The sequence below is a fragment of the Vitis vinifera genome, chromosome 19 (genome assembly GCF_030704535.1).
Source record: "Vitis vinifera cultivar Pinot Noir 40024 chromosome 19, ASM3070453v1".
NCBI classification, from domain to species: Eukaryota; Viridiplantae; Streptophyta; class Magnoliopsida; order Vitales; family Vitaceae; genus Vitis; species Vitis vinifera.
In genome coordinates, this window is record NC_081823.1 from 24,463,292 (window position 1) to 24,486,172 (window position 22,881).

Below are 22,881 nucleotides of genomic sequence, written 5' to 3' on the forward strand. Positions count from 1 at the left end.
ATGTTAATGCAGTTTGGATTACCAAATGTAGTCAAGTGAATTAAAATTCCTTTAGGGTGTATTATTTGAAATTTAATCTTTGGATTACTAGAACCAAGAAAAAACTATAGATTGGTATTTGGTGTGTTGGAAATGCTTGATGGTCAGTGATCGAACTAATGACTTCGAGAAAAGCTAAGAATGATAAACACAATAGTAATAAATGGCAAGAACCGACAAAAATATTGAAGTTGTAATTCTCTCAAGGTGTGTAGTTTGGGATTTGAATTATATGTAAAGAAGAAATGCTCTTGGAAACTGCAGCACGATGAATCTTGAATGGTTTTCCATCATATGGCTTTGTTGTTTGGAGATGACTAAGTAATATTAGTTTTACCAATCCTCCGGCCTTAAGCTAGCATGTGAAAGTTGTAGCATTAGCGGAGAGTTGATAACAGTTTCTCGGTAGTTGGAAGCTTGAACCCTGACATATTAGTGCAAGGACATGAAGATATTAAATCATTCATACAATTTATTGTCTGAGAGGATAGAAAAAATATATAAAACCACTTAAGATCTTAAAAACATCCTATATTTCTCCATTTTTTGTATTTACACTCTGATCCATGGACTTTCACCCCACAAAATGTCTCACATTCTTTTTCAAATTTCTACCTACATTTAAACTTCTCATGTCTATTTTCATCTCATAACTTTTTTCTCCTCATGACCTAATTAAAATATATATAGAGATAATCCTACCAACTTTTATTTTATACGCAAACCTATTTATATAAGGAATTAATTGTAAAATATCCTATATAAGCTACCTTAGCATAGTTGAATTAGGTTATAAATTTTATTTTGATACAATAAATAACAAAAATCCATTTATAAAAATATATAAAAATCCAATAATTGTATAGGAGAAACCACACTTATTTTAAATAAATAATAAAGTACATGCTCCAAGTATTAAAAGGTTATCTTTGGTGTGTATGATTTGGAGAGTCCCAGATAATGTGCAAGTAGATGAGACCTTGAGTGAGATGTTTTCTCTTTCAAATCAATTTCAAAGTTGCGAAATCCAAAATTTCAAGCTCTTTTTAGAAGTGTTTTAGAAAATAGTTCAAAAAAAACACTTCTTGAAAATAGCTTTTGAAAATTATTCTCTAATATTTTATACCACATATGTTTGTTTGAGAACCTACAATATTCTTAACTTATTTTGTATATTTTTAAATACATTTTAAAAATAATTTTCATATGCATTGCTTTATTTTTAGTCGTTCTCCATATTTGTATAATTATTTTTAAAACAACCCTAGAAAAAAGTAAAATGAAATGAAAATAACTAAAAGATGTTCTTTTGAAACATTGTATTTTCTATTTAAAATCTTTTTTTTTCTAGTTGTTAAACATACTTTCTTGTTTTTTTTTTTTTTATATATTCTAGATAATTAAAAACTATTTTCAAAGCAAGACCTGAATTTTTACTATGAAAAATCGAAACGGTGCTCAAACTTAGACTTCAAATTGATTTTAACCAAAATATGTTTTTTCTCTTTTTTTTCCTATCAAATCAAAACTCCAATTTCTATCGTTGGACTAAGAACTTTAAATCATTTTCTATTGGCAATAGAGTCTTTGATTTAAGGACACAAAATACACATGAAAAATCTCATAGCTATGTCTGTGCGTGTACATAACTCTGTGTGTGTGTGTGATATATATAAAAAATGATGGATGAGGAAATTGTGGATATGGCCAAATCTGAATCACTTGTATTTAACAATAGCATGTGATTTACATGGAAACCTGTTGGTGGAAAGAGCCTATAAATAAAGGCCTTCTCTCCTCATTCTATTTATCCTAGAATTGAAAGAAAAAGAGTGGTCTAACTTTGAGTGAAAAAGTGAGGTTCTCTTGAGAATTAAAGAATTATTATTCTCTCGGGTGTAATAGGGATTTGGATTGTGAGAAGTGAGTGCTTATAAACACTTGTAGGGAGAAAAATAACTACGTAAATTTCGTGTTTTGTTTTGTCTACTCTATTTTATTATCATTTCCATGTTTTTTTTTTATTAACGACATGTCCTATGGTGTTCTAGGAGCTTAGTGGTACTATAAGGAGGTTTTGTCTAAGGAGGTTGGAATTTAAGAGGAACAATTGTGACCCCTCCAATTTTTCTTAGGAACTTTTATTTATGTCTAAGGAGACTAGGTCTTAAATGGGATCATTGTGATCCTTCCAATCTTTCTTGGGAACTTTCTTACTAGTTTAAAGCTCTAGGTAGAAGTTTTTCTATAATTTTTAATAGGTATAAAGGTACTGTAAAAAGTACACTTTTTGTTGAATTCCTAAGGAACCAGATTTGAGTGGGAGTGATGGCAACAGATGAAGAAAGAACATCATAATTGAGAAGTTCGATGGTGAACATTTTACCTTCTGGAAAATGCAAATTAAAGATTATCTATATATGAAAGACATGCATTTCCCTTTTTTTTTTTTTATGAGAAAAGCCAACCGATATGAAAGATAAAGAGTGGGCTTTACTCGACAAACAGGCACTTGGAGTTATCCAATTAACGTTATCTTGGAATGTCGCTTTCAACATAATGAAGAAGAAGACCATGACGGGTCTTATGGCAGTTCTCTCTGACACGTATAAGAAGTCATATACTTCAAATAAAGTGCACTTTATGAGGTTGTTATTCAATTTGTGAATGACATAAGGTGCATCTGTAGTAGCTCATATCAATGAATTTAGTACAATCACAACACAACTAAGTTTAGTGGAAATCAAGTTCAATGATGAAGTTTGAGCTTTGATCCTCCTATCCTCTATCTAAAAGTTGAATCGCAATGGTAACAATAGTGATCAATTCTTTTGCGAGGAAGAAGATGGTATTTAAGGATGTTCAAGGTCTAATTCTAAGCGAAAAAAATACACCAAAGAGAACTAGGGGAAACATTAAGTTCCACCTTAAACATCAAATCTAGAGGTAGACACAATGATAGAAACTTAAATCGGAGCAAATTAAATTCAAGATGAAGCAAGTATAGATCTAAGAAGAAAGAGAATAGCTGCTAGAACTGTGGTAAAATGGTCACTTGAAGAGAGATTGCAGAGCACCAAAAAAGAACAATGGCAGTGCAAAGGAATCCGTGAACGTGGCCGAAGATACTGGCGATGCTCTAATCCTAAGTGTCAATAGTCTAGTTGAATCTTGGATTTTGGATTATAGGGCATCATATCACTACACCTCACATTACGAAATCATGGAGAACTACATCAATGGTGATTTTGGGAAGGTTTATCTGGTTGATGATGGGACCATGAAGATTATGAGGAAAGACGATATTCAAGTGAAGCGACCAAATGGGACTGTCTGGAAGTTGAAAGACATGAGATTAATTCCTAGTCTAAAAAGAAATTTAATCTCAGTGGATCGACCTGATCAAGAAGGTCATCATACAACCTTCTTAGGGAGTGAATGGAAGATCACCAAGGAAACTATAGTCATAACTTATGAAAAGAAGAATGGTACTCTCTATGTTACTTCTAGCATGGAGAATATTGTTGCAATTGTAGAATCATATGAGAAATAGAAAATCTAGCAGTAGAGACTCAATCATATGAGCGAGACAAGGATGAAGGTTCTTGTTTCAAAGAGGAAGCTGCCAAATCTAAAATCAGTAGACATCGGTCTATGCAAGGATTGTATTTTCGGCAAACAGAAAATGGTCAATTTCTCAAAGATAGGCAAGCCACCCAAAGTAGAGAAGTTAGACCTAGTTCACACAGATGTGTGGGGGTCATCACCAATTTCATCTATTGGAGGCTCATATTACTACGTCACCTTCATTGATGACTTTACTTGGAAAGTATGGGTTTATTTTCTGAAAAAGAAATCAAAAGTTTGTGATGTTTTCAAGAAATGGAAAGCCATGGTAAGAGCAAGACGGGCTTGAAAGTGAAGCATTTGAAGTTCAACAATGGAGGAAGGTACGAAGACGAGAATCTTAATGAGTTTTGTGTAGCCAATGGAATTAAATTGGAAAAAACTATTCCAAAGACACCTTAGCATAATGGTATAGTACAACGCATGAACAAAACTCTCAATGAACATGTTAAAAGCATGAGAATACATGCAGGCTTACCTAAGATGTTTTGGGCTAAAGTTGTTAGCATAGCGACCTACCTTATCAACCATGAGCCTTTAGTGCCTTTTGGAGAAAAGTTACCTAAGGAAGTATAGAGCGATAAAGAGGTGAAATTTTCACTTTAGAGATTATTTGGTTGTATTTCTTTTGTGCATATTGACTTATCTAAAAGGAGCAAGCTCGACACAAAGTCTAAGAAATGTGCTTTTATTCGATATGGCATTAATGAATTTGGCTACTGATTTTGGGATTTTGAAAATAAAAAAATCATCAGAAGCAGGGATATCATCTTCAATGAGAAAGCAATGTACAAGGACAAGTCATTTGTAGAATCTATCAACACAAAAGTCAAAACTGAAAAAAAAAAAAAGAGTACATTAAGTTTGAGGAAAAATCTAAGAAGGAAATACAATCAGGGGATCAAAAGAATCCTATAAATGAAGTATCTCAAGAAAAACCACACACTCCTGTAGCAGAAGTGAGACACTTCTTGAGAACTCCTAAATTGATATAATGTTATTCACCTTCTTTGCATTATTTATTGTTGACTAACAATATAGAACTAGAGTGTTATGATGAAGTAATTTAGGTTAAGGATTCGGTCAAGTGGGATTATGCCATAAAATATGAGATGGACTCCCTGATGTCAAATAAGACATAGGATTTGATTGAACTACCAAAAGGAAAGAAAGCTTTACGTAACAAATGAGTTTTCAAGATCAAAGAAGAGCATGATGGAAGCAAGCGTTACAAAACTAGGATGGTAGTTAAAGGATTTCAATAGAAAGCAAGAATCGATTATGCTGAGATTTTCTCTCCAATAATGAAGTTGATGACAATCAGATTGGTGCTAAAGATGGTAGCTGTAGAAAATTTGCATATTGAGCAGTTAGATGTGAAGACAATGTTCCTTCATGGTGATTTAGAGGAAGAGATTTATATAATGCAACCAAAAGGCTTCATGATCGTAAGCAAAAAAAGCTTTAAGTGCAAGCTGAAGAAGATTCTATACGGTCTGAAACAGGCTCCAAGATAGTGGTACAAAAAGTTCAATAGCTTCATGAGTAGCAACGGTTTTACAAGATGTCAAGTAGATCATTGTTGTCATATAAAAAAGTTTGACGACAACTTTATTATTTTACTTTTGTATGTAGATGATATGCTCATTGCAGGTTCTGATATGCAAGAGATAAATAACTTAAAAAGAAAATTATTGAGGCGGTTTGCAATGAAAGATGTAGGTGCTACAAACTAGATTCTTGGAATTAATGAGGATTAGCAGGGACAAAGTAGCAAAGACTTTGATGTTGTAACAAGTAGAGTACATCAACAAAGTACTCTCTAGGTTCAACATGTAGAATGCTAAATCAGTGAGCCTGTCTTTAGGTGCCTATTTCAAAATTTCCAAAGAGCAATCACCAAAAATAGAGGAAGAACGTGATCACATCAAAAAAGTTCCTTATGCTTCAACCATTGGAAGTTTGATATATGTTATGGTTTGTATGAGACTAGATATTGTGCAAGTAGTAGGAGTGGTGAGCAGGTACATGAACAATTATGGTAAGATGCACTAGGAAGCGGTTAAATGGATCCTTAGATATTTTCAAAATACCTAAAAAATGTCACTCTATTTAAGAAGTGGGGATATGAAATTGGAAGGCTTTGTTGATAGTGACCTAGGTGCCGGAGATGTCGAAAACAGAAAGAGCACTAAAAGATATGTGTATACTCTTAAATGAACTATAATGAGTTGGGTTTCTCAAGAAAGTTGCAACTCTCTCCACTACCGAAGCAGAATATATTGTTACTACGAAAGCCAATAAGGAGATGATTTTCTCTTCAAGGTTTCTTGGAAGAGCTAGGAGAAAAATAGGAGAACAATGTCTTTTATTCAAATAATCAGAGTGTGTTTCACTTGTGAAGAACCATCCTTCCATGCCAGAATGAAGCATATTCAAACAAAGTATCATTTCATTTGATCTCTTTTGGAGGAAAAAGTTCTTAGACTTGAGAAGATTGATGGAAATGAAATCCCAGATATATGCTAACAAAGACGGTGACAATTCACAAACTAAAGTTATGTTCGATTTCAATTGGCCTACAAACATAGAAGAAGAAAGATGAGTTGTTGCATTGATCTTGTGTGAAGACATAAAGTAAGTACTCTTCAAGTGAGAGAACCACGTAAAGTTTGAGTGAACCATGTAAATTTTCATATGTTATTTTTTCTACTCTATTTTGTTATTATTTCCACATTTTTTTATTCGCTTCATTAATTTGGTCTTTTGGAAGGTTTATTTCCTAACATTTTTCAACTCAATTTCTTATCTAAAATTGAAATGGGAATTGGTTTCATCCTCAATTCAAATAGATTTTTGGAACACTTCACCATTCCCCTTCCACACTTTCCACCATCCAAACAATAAATATAATTACTTAACTCAATTACATATTTTTGCTTATTTTCATTTACATTCAAAACTTGTTAGAAAGGAACCTTGAGTTTAGGAAGTTCCCAATTATTAGGATTTGATTTTGTTTTATAAAAGTAAATTAGAATATTTACAAATTTGAGTGGTTGATTTAATTATATGTTTATACATAAGTCCTGCAAGTTATTTTTTATACTTTTTGTTATTAAGAGTCTATTTGTTAGATAAAGGTGTCCATAAAAAAAAAAAAAAAAAAAAAAGGAGTTAGTATGATAGTTGAACAAGAATGGTGGAAAGTAATGTCATTTTCTTGATTTTTCTCCATTACTTATTTCTCTCTATGGATTTGTTTATGTGTTCTCAACTTTATTCCTTGAACAAATTAGGTCGTGAGAAAAAAATGACAAGTAGGATATATTTGTTATAAGTCTTTTAGCTCAATAAAAATAATTACAATAATTGGAGTATGAAGATAAAGACTTTACTTGATTCACAAGATGTATGAAAGGTTGTAGATGAAGGCTATAAACAAAGAGCCTTGACATAAAACCACTATTCTAAAATCAAAGTAATTTTTTGAAAGGTATATGGAAAACAAAAAAAAAAAAAAATGCCAAAAGGGAGGGAAGAAGAAAGCTCTTACCCTTATCTATCAAGCAATAGATAAAGGCATGTTTGGAAATTTTCCAAATGCAACCATGCACTACCAAGAAAGCATGGACGATATTAGAAAATGCACATAAAGAAATTGATTAATTAAGAAAAGTATGTCTTTGTACCCTTAGAGGAGAATTTAAAAGTTTGACCATAAAAGAAGTAGAATCAATCTCCCATTAATTTTTCAAGAGTTATAGTGATCAGCCATGAATCAACTAAAATGAAACAATTAAAATTTTAAATCATACTTGTGTGACTGAACAAATAATTCAGTCTATTAGATTCAAAGTTTGGTTGTTGTGCTCATTAGATAGTAAAATGATTTTCATTGTAGCATGAAGACAGATTAAAAAAGAACCAAGAAAAAGTTCTTCAAACAAAACTTAAATGACAAGAAACTGAAGAAAATCTTAATAATAAAAGAAGTCAAAACGATCGTGGAGTGGTTATGACCAAGTAAACATAGAAAGATGTGGTTTTATTTCATCAAATAATCAAGAACACTAATGTCAAAACCCATATTTTTTAAGAAGATGTGAAAGAGAGCACAACTAAAGACAAAATGAAAGGAGAAGTTATGAGAAATCTCAAGTTCAACCTTATAACTATAAAAAATTTGGTCATTATGTGTATGAAATAAAAAGTACTACTAGCAATATGGAAAGAAAAGCCAATCATGTTAAAACAAATAGGTAAAGAAAAACCTAGCCACTTTATTTTTGGCATATAAAACACAAAGTAATAAGGAGAAAAATACATGGTATTCACTCGATGGTGAAAACAGCCATATATGTAGCTTCAAAAGTATTTTCTTTGAAATTGATCAATATTCAAACACTAATAATGTTACTTTTGAATCTATTCAAAATTCTCAAAAAAGGCAAAGGTAAAATCTTAATTTGTTCAAAAAATGGAAGATATTAATTTATTTCAAATATCTATTATGTGCAGATTATGAAAAACAATTAATTAAGTTTGGATTAACTTTTAAAAAAGATATAATATTCATAAGAAAAATCAAGTTCTCTCAATAAGATATCAATATGTTGACTTCCTTGCAAATGTAGTCATGACAAGAAATATAATGTTTCTGTAATTAAAATTGCTAAAATTTTGTGTCAATGTTCCCATCTAGATTTTCCACTTAAGATATCAACATCTTAATTTAGGAGGATTGAAATTGTTGATCAAGAAAAAAATGGTATAAGGATTGCCCTCTACAAATCATTTGGATCAATTATATATGTGAAGGATGCTTACTTGGAAAATATTCCTATGAAAGTTTTCCAAAAGTTGGAATTCAAGGTTTGGTAACTCCTTGAGGTTGTAATGATTTGCAGATCCAGAGTTATAGAAGAAATTAAGAAAATTTGGGAGAAAAATGCAAAATGTATGAAGAATAAATTATATCTTCTCTCTCTCTAATACAATTGGAACTTATCACATTATATGGTACAATGCAGGTTTTAAATGGCATGTATGCCTAGACATTGTTTTTACTTGGAACCATTAAAATATAGTATTACTAATAGCATTGTAATAAAATGGCAGAAGATAGATATCAATACAAGTCTAATTAAGAAAGTTTCTCAAAGGCCACCTTCACAATTACTTGTAAGCAGCTAATAAGATTTCCTCTATAATTAGGAAAAATCTTCATATCAACTATTCTTTGCACTTTAATCTTTTTACTTAGTCATTGAGAGGTTGTGATCAGCCTTAAAAAAACTCGTCAAAAAAGGATTTAGAGCATAAAATTTGAGACAGTTAAGGCCACTAATAAGAGGGAAGTTGACCCAAACATCACAACCTATTTGAAACTATAAAACTTAATTAGATAGTAATTGTTTAAATGTTTTATTGGTGTTGAGATTCTCCAATTACACTATAAAATGGTTTGAGAAGAATGAGGTTTCACTATTGTTAATTGCTTACAAGTTTTACCAAACAAAGGAGAAGAGAGAGACAAGGAAAAGATGGACCTAAAATTGAATATCACAGCAACCTCTCTTCTGCTATTGCTAGCATCTGCTGCAAAAGTGTCTGGTGATATCATTTTTGATGTTACCTGTTGGAAATCAAGCCAGCATCCTCTGTTTACTTCCCTAATTAGTGTAATGTACAACCTTTATTATAATTGATTTAGGAGTAATTCTAGCAAGGTAGTTTATTCACTTTCCATGTAAGAGTAGTTTATTCACTTCCCATGTAAGAGTAGTTTATTCACTTCCCATGTAAGAGTTTATTCACTTTCCATGTAAGGGAAATTCCATTCCGGAATTGTCTCATATCCGTAGGCTATTTATTTATGCTTTCATTCATTGTAAAGTGAGGTATCACAGAATGAATTGAGGTGTTCCTCCATATTTTGTCTTCAAATTCTTCATATTTTTCTTCAAATTCTTCATGGTATCAGAGCAGGTTTAATCCTGTCTCATCGTCTTCATCTTTAATGGAGATGCTTCAGAAACTACTGTCTCCTCTTTTGTCAGTACAGTCACAAACTGGCTCATCTTCCAACCAGGTCATTGGTTCCGGAACCTTGGCTCACAAAGGTAATTTTTTGAGTGCCTTCACTGCTGGTAAGAAACGTAAAAAACCTTGGATAGTGGACTCAGGAGCATCTGATCATATGACGGGAGATGCGACAATTTTTGATACATATAGCTCATGTCCAAATAATTTAACAGTCCGAATAGCAGATGGTTCACTATCAAAGGTTGTCGGAACAGGTTCAGTTGTGCTATCAAGGGATCTTACTCTCAACTCTGTTCTCCTTGTTCCTAACTTGGACTGTAATCTATTGTCAATTAGTAAACTCACTAAGGAAAAGAGGTGTATTACTAATTTTTCCTCCACTCACTGTGAATTTCAGGATTTGGATTCAGGGAAGACGATTGGCAATGCTGAGGAATGCTCTGGACTCTACATCCTTAAGGAGCGCCACGATCCACAAGAACAACCTCAAATGACAGTTGGTAGTAATTCTTTTTCGGTTTCATGTCAAAATAACGATAGTGCAATTAGGTTGTGGCACTATCGCTTAGGTCATCCAAATGTTATGTATCTCAAGCATTTATTTCCTTCATTATTTAATAAAAATCCAAAATCCTTTGAGTGTGAAATCTGTCAATTATCAAAGCAAGTCCGGTCTCATTTTCCCATTCAACCCTATAAAGAGTCTAGTCCATTCTCAATGATTCATAGCGATATCTAGGGTCCGTCAAGAATAAAAAATGTAACTGGTACTAGGTGGTTTGTCTCATTCATAGATGATCACACTAGATTAACTTGGGTATTCCTCATGAAAGAAAAATCTGAAACGAGTCAAATTTTCAAAAATTTTAAAAATATGATTCAGACCCAATTCCAGTCAAAAATACAAATTCTAAAGTCTGATAATGCTAGGGATTATTTCAACTCCATTCTAGGAGAATTTCTAGCACAAGAAGGGATAGTTCACTTAAGTTCATGTGTTGATACCCACAACAAAACGGAATCGCTGAAAGGAAAAATAGGCATTTGTTAGAGGTGGCTAGATCACTAATGTTCTCCATGAATGTTCCAAAATTATTCTGGGGGCAAGCTGTCCTTACGGCAGCCTACCTCATCAATAGGATGCCGTCTAGGGTACTAAAATTCCAAACACCTTGTCAAACACTCCTAAAATCCTTTCCGACTACTCGTCTCATCTCCACCGTCCCACCCAAAATTTTCGGGTGCTCTGTCTTTGTTCATATCAATCAACAACATAGAAGTAAACTTGATCCTAGGTCACTCAAGTGCATCTTTCTTGGATATTCTTCAAATCAAAAAGGGTATAAGTGTTACTCTCCGGTCACAAGAAAATTCTACAATTCAATGGATGTCACCTTTTTTGAAACCCAGCCTTACTATCCCAAAAACGATATTCAGGGGGAGAATTCAACCCAGGAATATCAATTTTGGGATCTTGAGTCATTCAGTGAGTCACCCATCACCACTGAAAATCACATTCCTCCAGAGTCATTTAATCAACCCGAGTCCATTGTTGACTTGTGGGATAAGGAGCACATCCAAGAGGAAACGGAGGAAAGAGCACTTTCTCAACAAACCCATGAGGCAGAACCGGGTCCTAATCCAAGCAAACTTCCAGGTAACAACGCTCCTGATGGTACTGTTGATTCCGAGTTAGAAAATGATATTCTTAATATGCCCATAGCTTGGAGGAAAGGAGTTAGATCATGCACTCAGCATCCCATTGGAAATTTTATTTCTTATGATAAGTTATCACCTACGTTTCGTGCATTCACTTCTAGCATCACAGAGATACAAGTTCCTCAGAATATTCAGGAAGCTTTCAAGTATCCTAAGTGGAAGGCGGCAGTCGATGAGGAAGTTTGGGCGCTAGAAAAGAATGGTACGTGGGAAATTACTGACCTCCCAAGAGGTAAGAAACCAGTTGGGTGTAAGTGGATTTTCACAGTAAAGTACAAGGCAGATGGTAATGTGGACAGGTATAAGGCTCGGTTGGTTGCCAAAGGATTCACCCAATCTTATGGCATTGACTATCAAGAAACTTTTGCTCCAGTTGCCAAGCTCAATACTGTTCGTGTACTTTTATCCTTGGCAGCTAATCTCGATTGGTCTCTTCACCAACTTGATGTGAAGAATGCCTTCCTCAATGGTGACTTAGAGGAAGAAGTTTACATGGACATTCCTGCTGGACTTGAGACGACATCAAATTTCAACAAGGTTTGCAGACTCCGAAAATCCTTGTATGGTCTCAAACAATCTCCCAGGGCCTGGTTTGAACGGTTCACTAAGGTAGTGAAAGGGTACGGATTCGTTCAATGTCAATCCGATCACACATTATTTGTGAAACACTTCCCAAAAGGGAAACTGGCAATTATCATTGTATATGTGGACGACATAATTTTGACAGGTGATCATGAAGAGAAAATTGACTTACTTAAAAAATTACTGACAAAGGAATTTGAGATCAAGGATCTTGGAAACCTCAAGTACTTTCTCGGAATGGAGATTGCTAGGTCAAAGAAAGGTATAGCAGTCTCACAACGCAAATACGTTCTGGACTTATTGAATGAAACAGGAATGCTAGGATGCAAGCCGGCAGAAACACCTATGGATACAACTGTCAAACTGGAAGAAAGTGATGGAAGTGCGCCAGTTGATAAAGGAAGATATCAACGTCTTGTGGGGAAACTCATCTATCTTTCTCATACAAGGCCAGACATCGGCTTCTCCGTTAGTGTGGTAAGTCAATTCATGAATAATCCAACCGAAAAACACATGACTGCTGTGATCAGAATATTGAGATACCTCAAGATGACACCGGGAAAGGGTCTCTTCTTTCAAAGAACAACAAATAAAGAGATTGAGATTTTTTCAGATGCAGATTGGGCAGGTTCAGTGACTGATCGGAGATCAACTTCAGGCTATTGTTCATTTGTCTGGGGGAACTTGGTTACATGGCGAAGCAAGAAACAGTCAGTGGTAGCCCGTAGCAGTGCTGAGGCAGAATTTCGTGCTATGGCACAAGGTATCTGCGAAGGAATCTGGTTGAACAGGCTGTTAGAAGAATTACGGGTTCCATTGAAGCATCCCGTGGTGTTATACTGCGACAATCAAGTTGCCATCAGTATCGCTAAGAATCCGGTTCATCATGATCGAACTAAGCACGTGGAGATAGATCGACACTTTATCAAGGAAAAGATTGAAGAAGGAGTTTTCAAAGTCAGCTACACTCCGACAAACTGTCAAACGGCTGACATTCTCACAAAAGCTCTTGCTCGAGTTAACTTCGAAGATCTGACAGAAAAACTTGGAATGATCAACATCTACAACGCGGCTTGAGGGGGAGTGTTGGAAATCAAGCCAGCATCCTCTGTTTACTTCCCTAATTAGTGTAATGTACAGCCTTTATTATAATTGATTTAGGAGTAATTCTAGCAAGGTAGTTTATTCACTTTCCATGTAAGAGTAGTTTATTCACTTCCCATGTAAGAGTAGTTTATTCACTTCCCATGTAAGAGTTTATTCACTTTCCATGTAAGGGAAATTCCATTCCGGAATTGTCTCATATCCGTAGGCTATTTATTTATGCTTTCATTCATTGTAAAGTGAGGTATCACAGAATGAATTGAGGTGTTCCTCCATATTTTGTCTTCAAATTCTTCATATTTTTCTTCAAATTCTTCATTACCAAATATGGTGCCCGGGCTGACGGAAACTCCGATATCAGCCAGGCGAGGACAATTCAATTATAATATTGTAAGATATATCTTAAACTTAAATTTCTGCTAAATGGGTCCTCTATTGAATGTTTCTTAGGCCTTACTTAAAGCTTGCGGAAATGCTTGTGCATCGCCTATGGCAAGTACAGTTATGATTCCAGAAGGGACATATGCACTAGGCCAAATAACCATTGGAGGCCCTTGCAAGGCTCCTATCAATTTCATTGTCCAAGGCACTATGAAGGCCCCGGTGGATACCAGCAGGTTCAAGGCTGAAGCTGGTTGGATTGCTTTCCAACAAATCGACCAATTCACGTTGTTTGGTGGTGGAGTTTTTTATGGCCAAGGAAAAACTGTATGGGGCAGAAAAAGCCCCCGTTCTGCATATTGCAACCAACTTCCCATTGTAAGTTCATGTATATATATTCTTGTGTAATTCTTTCATTTTGTGTGCATAATGAGGACATGACAGTATAAGCTTTGGTGTCTCTTTTTTTGACTTGAAATATCTATAACAGAATCTGAGGTTCAACTTCATCACCAATAGCATGGTCAACGACATAACTTCAAGAGACAGCAAACAGTTTCATATTAATCTTTTAGGGTGCAAGAATTTGACTTTCTACAACATTGCAATTAGTGCACCAGAAGAGAGCCTTAACACAGATCGATGGAAATCACATTGGACGTTCCTCAGGGATCAATATCACCGATTCAACCATAGAAACCGGAGATGATTGTGTCTCAATTGGTAATGGCAGTGAGCAAATTAATATCCAAAGTATAACCTGTGGGCCTGAACATGGCATCAGCATGGGAAGTCTTGGAAAGTACTCCAATGAAGAACCTGTGGTTGGCATTAGTGTCAAGAACTGTACCTTCACCAACACCCAGAATGGCGTGAGAGTGAAGACATGGCCTGCTTCCCATCAAGGCACTGCCTTTGAAATGCATTTTGAAGATATTGCTATGAATAATGTTGGCAATCCCATAATCATAGATCAAGAGTACTGCCCCCATAACCAATGCAACTTGAAGGTACTTTTAAAGGAAATGAAAAGTGTCATTTTTATTGCTTATTTTTCCCATTTTTCCCATTTTTCCCTTCATTTTCATCGGTCTAGAAATTAAGGGTTCATTTGGTCATGTTTTCTAAAACTTATTTTTAAAAACTGTTTTTAAGTTAAAGAACAAAAAATAGTTTTTCAAACTAATGAAAACGATTTCTACTTGTTCTCTAAAAATTGTTCTCTATCTCATTTTAAAAAAAAAAAATTATTTCTAGAAAACAATAGCTAAACAATATTAGGAATTTTTCAAAACATTTTTCTATTTTTAAAAACAAAAAACTGTTTTTAAATCACATAGTCAAACAGGCTGTAACTTTCCATTGTTTCTAGATTCCATCACGCATTAAGCTCAACAATGTTAGCTTCAGAAACATCTGAGGCACTACCTCAACTTAGGTTGCTGTCAAGCTTGTTTGCAGCCAGGAAGTACCATGCCAAGACGTCGAGCTTGGTGACATCAACTTGAAATACAATGGAAGCGAAGGCCCTACCATGTCACAATGTAAAAACATTAAGCCAAATCTACTCGGCACGCAACTGCCAAGGACTTGTGCCTAATTAAGCTACTTAAATCTTCTTTCAAAGTCTGAACAAATTGTACTGCTTCTACGATTTTTATATAGCTACCTCATGTGTTTTCTAGTTGATTGCTGAAAAACCACCTCCACATAGTAAAAGTAAAACACAATAAATAGGGATTTATAAATTATTAAAGATTATTTTTCTCCAAAAGAGGTTACATTTTATGTTTTTAAAAAAGGTTAGTCATTCTTCCGAATTTGGTTTTCTATAGGAATATTTAATTAAAAGGGGTAAGTAAAATAACCCATAATTTGTAAAAGTAGCCTTCATTATCTCTCAAATCAAATAGAAAAAATATATATATAATAAAGAACCTTCTAAATTCAAATCCCTTTCTTCTTCTCTCTCTTCACCACCTTTGAAATCTCTTTCTTTCTTTCTCTTCATTGCCTTTTTTTATTTCTGTGTGGTAGCCACATCCTGCCACATCCAATTCACCTTCCATTGATGCAATGACTCCTTTGATTCGTCACAATTAGTCAAAGCGCTTGGCTAATGTACTCCACTTGGAGGCTATTTAACCACATCCTTCATACCATGGCATCATACTATTTAACCACTTCATCTTTGCCACATTTCAAAATCACTATATATGAGAAATAACACTTATTTTGAATAATAATGGACATACTCCATATATCAAATTATCACAAACAAACAATTGACCTCATATTTCTAGACCCCTAATTTTGTTCTCTAGTATTACAATACATACATACTCCACATTTATCCCCATGTATTTGAGTTGATGAGGAATATTGATCATATATTTCAAGTGTTTTGAAGTTTTAAAAGGTTCTAGATAATTTGGAAAATAAAAATGAACTCGAGTTTCAAATTTGAGAAAATAAAGGCTAATATTAAAAGAGAAAAACACCCAAGAGAGGGGTGAATTGGGTTTTTCAAAATCTTTTTCAACACAACAAATTCAAGCACAATAGAAGAAAATATAAAGAGATAAAGTTAGAGATATCAAAGTAAGATTTTATAGTGGTTCGGCACTTCCTTGCCTACGTCCACTCTCCTCAAGCTCCTAACTGAGTGGGGGTTCCACTAACTTGAAGCTTCAACCAAGCTTCTAATCTCTTTTACACTTGAATTCCGAATCCAATGGGCTCTTACACAATCTCTTCAAGATTCAACTCACTTGAAGGCTTTAACACTCAATTTTACAAGAATGAATCCCTCAACCTAGCTCAATGATAGCTAAAATACAAATCAAAGCTAGGATGAATCACAAAGGTGCACTAAAGGATATGCAAGTGAAGATTTAATGCACTAAGAAAGAAATGAGAGTTTTTAAGGCAAGAACAAGTGAGTAGACAAATAAATGCAAGTGTTTTCTATGTCATAAATAAAGTGGAGCTCTCAATTTATAGGTTTCTAACCTTGGGAGCCAAGAAAAACAAAAAGCAGCCTCAACCAGTCAAGTTGAGGATCGATCGATTCACTAACAGTTGGAACATTTAATGTTTTGGCAGGTTACCGTTGCTTCAACCGGACCTCAACCGGAGGTCGACCAGGAAGGGAAGGCTACTGGAAGAGAGAGAGTGTTTTTGCACTCCTCGACCGGGCAAAGGGAACTAGTCGACCGGTACCTTGGCCGATTGAGCCGATTGGCTCAGTGCCTTGATCGGTTCAACATTTTGGCCTCAAAAACCTATTTTTTTCTATTCTTTTCTCTTCTAACACTTAGGCAAGGTCTTTAGGTTAATTAATATGCCAATTTTGAAACGTTTTACCTAAGGTACATTTGATAAAACTTGGGTTTTAATGAAACTGTAACTTTAAAGAACAAACCGAGTTTTCCAAATATGCATGAAATGATATGTAAACCCTAAGTGCACCCATGCATTCATCTTACATTTGTTTCCTATGAATAAAGGTCTTCCAAACGTCTTGATTTTGTATCCATTAGGTCATTTGATGAATTTCCAAATTAATACTTGAGATTATTTACAAATCAAACCAATTAGTAACTTAACCATAGTTTGTTATCATCAAAACCTAATTAGGAAAACACTTGGGCTAACAAAATTGATTATCAAGTAGATTCTCGATTAGAAATCAAAATCCAAATATGTTTTTCTCTTTTACCCTGACAAATCAAAATTCCAATTTATCTCTTGTACAAATATGAAATTTATGCTATTCGAATCAAAACTCCAAATCATTTTCTAAGTCAGATTCTCTTCTAAAATTAAAATGGAAATCTATTTCATCTTTGTGGTTCAAATTGATCTTTGGAATACTTGCACATTCGAAAGGAAAATAGTGTCACGAGTTTTGCAGTTGGAGTTCATGGATCAGGCATTTTAGGAGTTCTTGTACCTAATGAGAACGTTTACCTTGATTAATTTAACACTTATATTGCAAAGATCTACATAGGAGTTCTATAGATTTATTTAAACATTTATGGGCATATTTATCCTATTTGTAGCATATTCTAATGATATTTTTAAACATTAATATAAATTGTTTGCTTGAAGGTTTCAACTATTGAAAATTATTGTTCAAGCCTAATGTTAATCTTTTTCTATGGTGGATTTCAAATAATTAATAAATTCTTATTTGATTATTTGTAGGGAAAATAAATACCTTCTATGTTTGATAGGAAAGAAGATAGAGTAGATCACTTTCACAATACATGGATGCTACTCTTTCTATACTTTTAAAGATGGTTACAATTGGCTTTATGAGGGATAATGATTTTCTAGTTCTTTTAATACTTACTAGTAAAGGCTCACATGCCATGCACATACATTGAGTATAATTTCTCAATAGATGTAGGGAACCTTGCAATCATGCTTAAAATATAAAATTAACCAGTATATTAAATGAAATTTTTGTTTAGGAAATATGATTACACAAGAAAAGGAAATAAGATTGTTAAAGTGTTGGAAACCTCTCTGGTTCAAAGCCCTAAGCATCAAATGGATGATAATAACAATTATCATAGGAAAAATAGGAAAGGAAAAGAATATATAAATATTTTTTTTTCCTAAACAAGGGATTTCCCATTTTATAAGAATGACCAATATATATATATAAAAGAATTGTTTAAATTACTATAAAAAATTTATGTACTTTACAATAATTATGTAATCTATAACTATGCGTTAAAATATAAAATTAATATACTTATAATGTAAAATTAATGTCCTTATATAAAACATATCACTCAAACTAGATTAAAAAAAATTCAAAACATAGACAAACCATTTAAAGAAAATACAACATTAACAAACTAAAATAATGTTCTATGGAATAATATTGAAAAAGCAACATCCCTGATAAAATAGGTTATCTCTAAACATGAAGATTATCATATTTCTCAAATTTGAAGATGGTCAAGAAAAATTTTCTGTAGACCCCTTTTGCAGACGACCTGGGAATTGAAAATTTTTCATTTTTTGAAGTGGGGGGACCTCTTTCTGGAGGGGGCGAGCCGCATGGGACATGTGGCAAAGATGGCATGGTGGTAGCAGGGAGCAGGTGAAGACTCGTGGGAGAAGAAAAACAGAGGGGAGTGTCTTCATGTTTTTAGGGGGGTGAGCTAGTTTTCGTGGGGGAGGGGGTCCGGAAACAGAGAGAAGAAAGAAGAAAGGATAGGAGGTTTTTCTGGCGTTTAAGAGGATTCCGAAAATTTTTCGGGGCTTGGTTGGAGAAGCAATCTTGCCTGGAGGAAAATTTGAGGAGCTTGAGAAGAAACTAGTGAGGGTGGATAGCTTGGGGATAGAGGATTTCCTGGAGGGAGCAGAAAACAGAGCTCAGAGTCAGGCGAGCTTTCCTTTGAAAAGCTGCCCTTCAGGTGAGATTAGTTTTTGTTGAATTTGATAACTTTTCCAGCGCAATACATCCCGATATTTTATTTCGATTCGCTGCATCGATTGCCTTGCCGGTGAATTTTACATTCGTAGCCCCTTTTGTGCACTCAATTTCCTATATTTTTATTCCCTCTGATGCTTTCTTTATATGTTTCTTCAACTGTATGTGTTTTTGCCTGAAGATTTGATTGTGCCAGTGAAATTTGTGGCTCATCTGTGTCTCTAAAGTGTCGGGTACCTTAAGTGTCTTTCTTACTTCGACCTGTGAAAATATATACTCTGGAGTTTACACATCTTGTATGCATATACTATTATAGTATCATAAAATGAAAAATTATGTATATCCAATTTTAATTGATCTCAATTGATTCTTCGTTACTGCTCAGAGGAGAAGTAATAGGTAGGGATGACAGGATTTGAACCCGTGACATTTTGTACCCAAAACAAACGCGCTACCAAGCTGCGCTACATCCCTTTCAATTGGTCTACAGTGTCATTGTAGAGAATACCTGTCTTGTTTTCCACATCCTAGCATTGAATAGACTGGGTATTCACCTTATCAATATCTCAAAATGATGGGTTCTATTTGGCGCTTAAATTAAATGGGCACCCAAATCGGACCGAATCAGTTCCGATACGTAGACCAAATGATACAATGCAAGCAAAAGTTCCTAGATTCATGGAGATATAGAACAGCATATAAGTTATCATGCTTGCATATCCACCATTTAAGTCTCCAACAATTATTCCAAATTGAGGCTTTTTTACAGTGAAAACCTCAAAAGGGGGATTTTGGGGAATAAGTGTTTGTGTATTTTTTTTTTTCTTCCTATGGAGAAGGAAGAGTGAAGAATTTGTGAAATGGCAAACCGTTATTGGTCTGTTTCTATTGAGCGGCGTTTCAGCTATGTGGTTCTCATCCCATTTATGCAGCATTGAGTTTGAATGCCGAGAAATATCTCTTTGATCGGTGTGGGGAAAATAGGAAAGGGGTTAGATGGCCCCTAATTGGTCATTGCTCCTCTTTCTACTCTCTCAAACTGGGCAAATGAAATAGCAAGGTTTGTGCCTTCAATAATTGCAATCATCTACCATGGCAATAGGAAAGAAAGAGATCAAATACGAATGAAGTATATGCCAGGAAAAATTAGCCCCAAATTTCCTATAATTCCGACTTCTTATGAGGTTGCATTAAATGATGCTAGAAAATATCTAAGGCATTACAATTGGAAATATCTTGTAGTTGATGGTGGGGCCACGGATGTAAATTCATGATGTGCACCTTGCAACACTCTGTTTTATTTTTCTTTGGGCTGCCAGGATGTTCAAACATCATTTGAAAACCTTTTTTTTTTCACTTTGGCCACCTCTAAGTGTGGTCACTTTGGCACATGGCCCTAGTAAGTTTTTGACTTTTTATTTATTTTCTTATGATTTTAACAGTTTTCCTTACTCCAATTTTCCAAAATTCATTTCATGATTCCACTTTTCAAATAATTTTTAAAGCTTTCATTTTAGATTAGTCTTCCGGAATTCCCATTTCCATATTTATTTATTTAATCATTATTCTTTTTTTATTATTATTATTTTATTTATTCACTTTTAAAATTCTATCTTTAAGTAATTCTTAAAATTCCGATTTCCGAATTTAATTTCCAATCATTAAAATTCAATTCTTCAAAAGTCTGACTTCCAAATTTAATTTTCAATCTAAAAAATTTCACTATTCACGTTCATTCGTTTAAATATTATTTTTGTTATTATTATTATTATTCCATATTTATTTATTTATTTTTTACAAAAGTTCCAATCATTAAAGTTCAATTCTTCAAAAATTTGACTTCCAAATTTAACTTTCAATCTCAAAAATTCCACCATTCACGTTCATTCGTTTAAATATTATTTTTTTTATTATTATTATTATTCCATATTTATTCATTTATTTATTTTAAAAATTCCAATCATTAAAGTTCAATTCTTCAAAAATCTGACTTCCAAATTTAATTTTCAATCTAAAAAATTCCACTATTCACGTTCATTTGTTTAAATATTATTTTCGTTATTATTATTATTCCATGTTTATTCATTTATTTCTTTTAAAAATTCCAATCTTTAAAATTCAATTCTTCAAAAATCCGACTTCCAAATTTAACTTTCAATCTCAAAAATTTCACTATTCACGTTCATTCGTTTAAATATTATATTCGTTATTATTATTATTATTCCATATTTATTTATTTATTTATTTATTTATTTATTTTAAAAATTCCAATCATTAAAGTTCAATTCTTCAAAAATCCGACTTCCAAATTCAATTTTCAATCTCAAAAATTCCACTATTCACGTTCATTCATTTAAATATTATTTTTGTTATTATTATCATTATTTAATTTATTTATTTGTTTATTTCCTTTAAAAATTCTAATCATTAAAGTTCAATTTTTCAAAATTCCGTTTTCCAAATTTCATTTTCAATCTTAAAAATTTTACTATTCATGTTCATTCGTTTAAGTATTATTTTTTATATTATTCTTATTATTCCGTTCACTTACTTATTTATTTCTTTTTAAAAAAAAAAATATCCGTCTTTAAACAATTCTTAAAAAATCTGACTTCCAAATCTAATTTCCAATCTCAAAAATTCAACTATTCACATTCATTTGTTTAATGATTATTTTCGTTATTATTATTATTTCATTCATTTACTTATTCACTTATTCACTTATTCATATATTTAAAATCGCATCTCTAAATAATCCTTCGAATTTCCAATCTCTAAATTCAATTTCCAATTTCTAAAATTCTAACTTTCGCAATTATTTATCCAATCATTATTATTTTCGTTATTCTATTCATTTATTTATTCATTTGTTCGTTTATTTAAAATTTCATCTCTAAATAATTCTTTAAATTTCCAATCCCTAAGTTCAATTTCCAATTTCCAAAATTCTAACTTTCACAATTATTTATCCAATCATTATTATTTCGTCATTATTATTATTTCATTCATTGATTTATTCACTTATTCATTTATTTAAAATTCCGTCTTTAAATAATTCTTCAAAATTCCAATTTCCAAATTTAGTTCTCTGAAATTCCAATTTTCTTATCACCGAACTTAATTTTCAGTTTCCAATATTTCAATTCTCGCATTTATTCGGTTACTCATTTATTATTATCATTATCATTTTATTCATTCATTTCTAAAAATTCCATCTTCGAATGATTTCCAAGATTTCCAATTTTTATAATTCAATCTTCATAGTTTCTACTTCTCAAATAATTTTCAATTCTAATTTCTTTCAAAATTTAATTTCCAAAGTCCCAATTTTTGTAATTTAATTTTTTTAAAATCCCAAACTCTCAAATAATTTTCAAAATTCCAATTTCTTTCAAATTTAATTTCTAAATTTCTCATTCTTACATTTAATTTCTAAAAATCCTATTTTCAAATAAATTTCAAAAATCTAGTTTTCCCTCGAATAGTTTTAATTTCTATTTGGTGATGCATGTGATATTTTTTGTGCTCTTTATTGTACATTGACCCCATTTTTATGATAGCGCATTGCTTGTTCGTGGCCCAGGTACGCATCCATTCCCATTCTAGTCATTCTCTATGCATGTTTTGATTCCCATATGTGCATGATCGATTTGAGTATCCATTGATTTTCCTATTGATTGTTACGTCAGCTTCATTTTATTAGTAGAGACCCGACTTTAAAGACTTAGAGGGGTGCTACGGTCTTTACCGTACCTTCTTGATAAGTAACCTAACCCTTGAGCCCAATCCGGTTTTTCACAGACCATATTTTCCAAAATAAGGAGTCACACTTAGAGTTTTCTTTTTTATTTTGTTTATACCCTTTTAAAAATAAAACAAAAATAAGTGGCGGCTCCAAGTCATTTTTTTTAATAAATAAAATCATTTTC

General features: G+C 33.1%; 1 non-coding gene and 1 pseudogene across 1 annotated transcript; one reads left to right on the forward strand and one right to left on the reverse strand.

Annotated features, from left to right (window-relative positions):
• The first annotated feature begins 3,262 nt into the window (after positions 1-3,262).
• Positions 3,263-15,100, forward strand: LOC100261524 (exopolygalacturonase-like; annotated as a pseudogene).
• Positions 15,101-19,352: 4,252 nt separating this feature from the next.
• TRNAP-UGG (transfer RNA proline (anticodon UGG)) lies at positions 19,353-19,426 on the reverse strand. Its single transcript has one exon. It is a non-coding gene; the product is annotated as a tRNA-Pro (tRNA).
• Between the last annotated feature and the right edge of the window lie 3,455 nt (positions 19,427-22,881).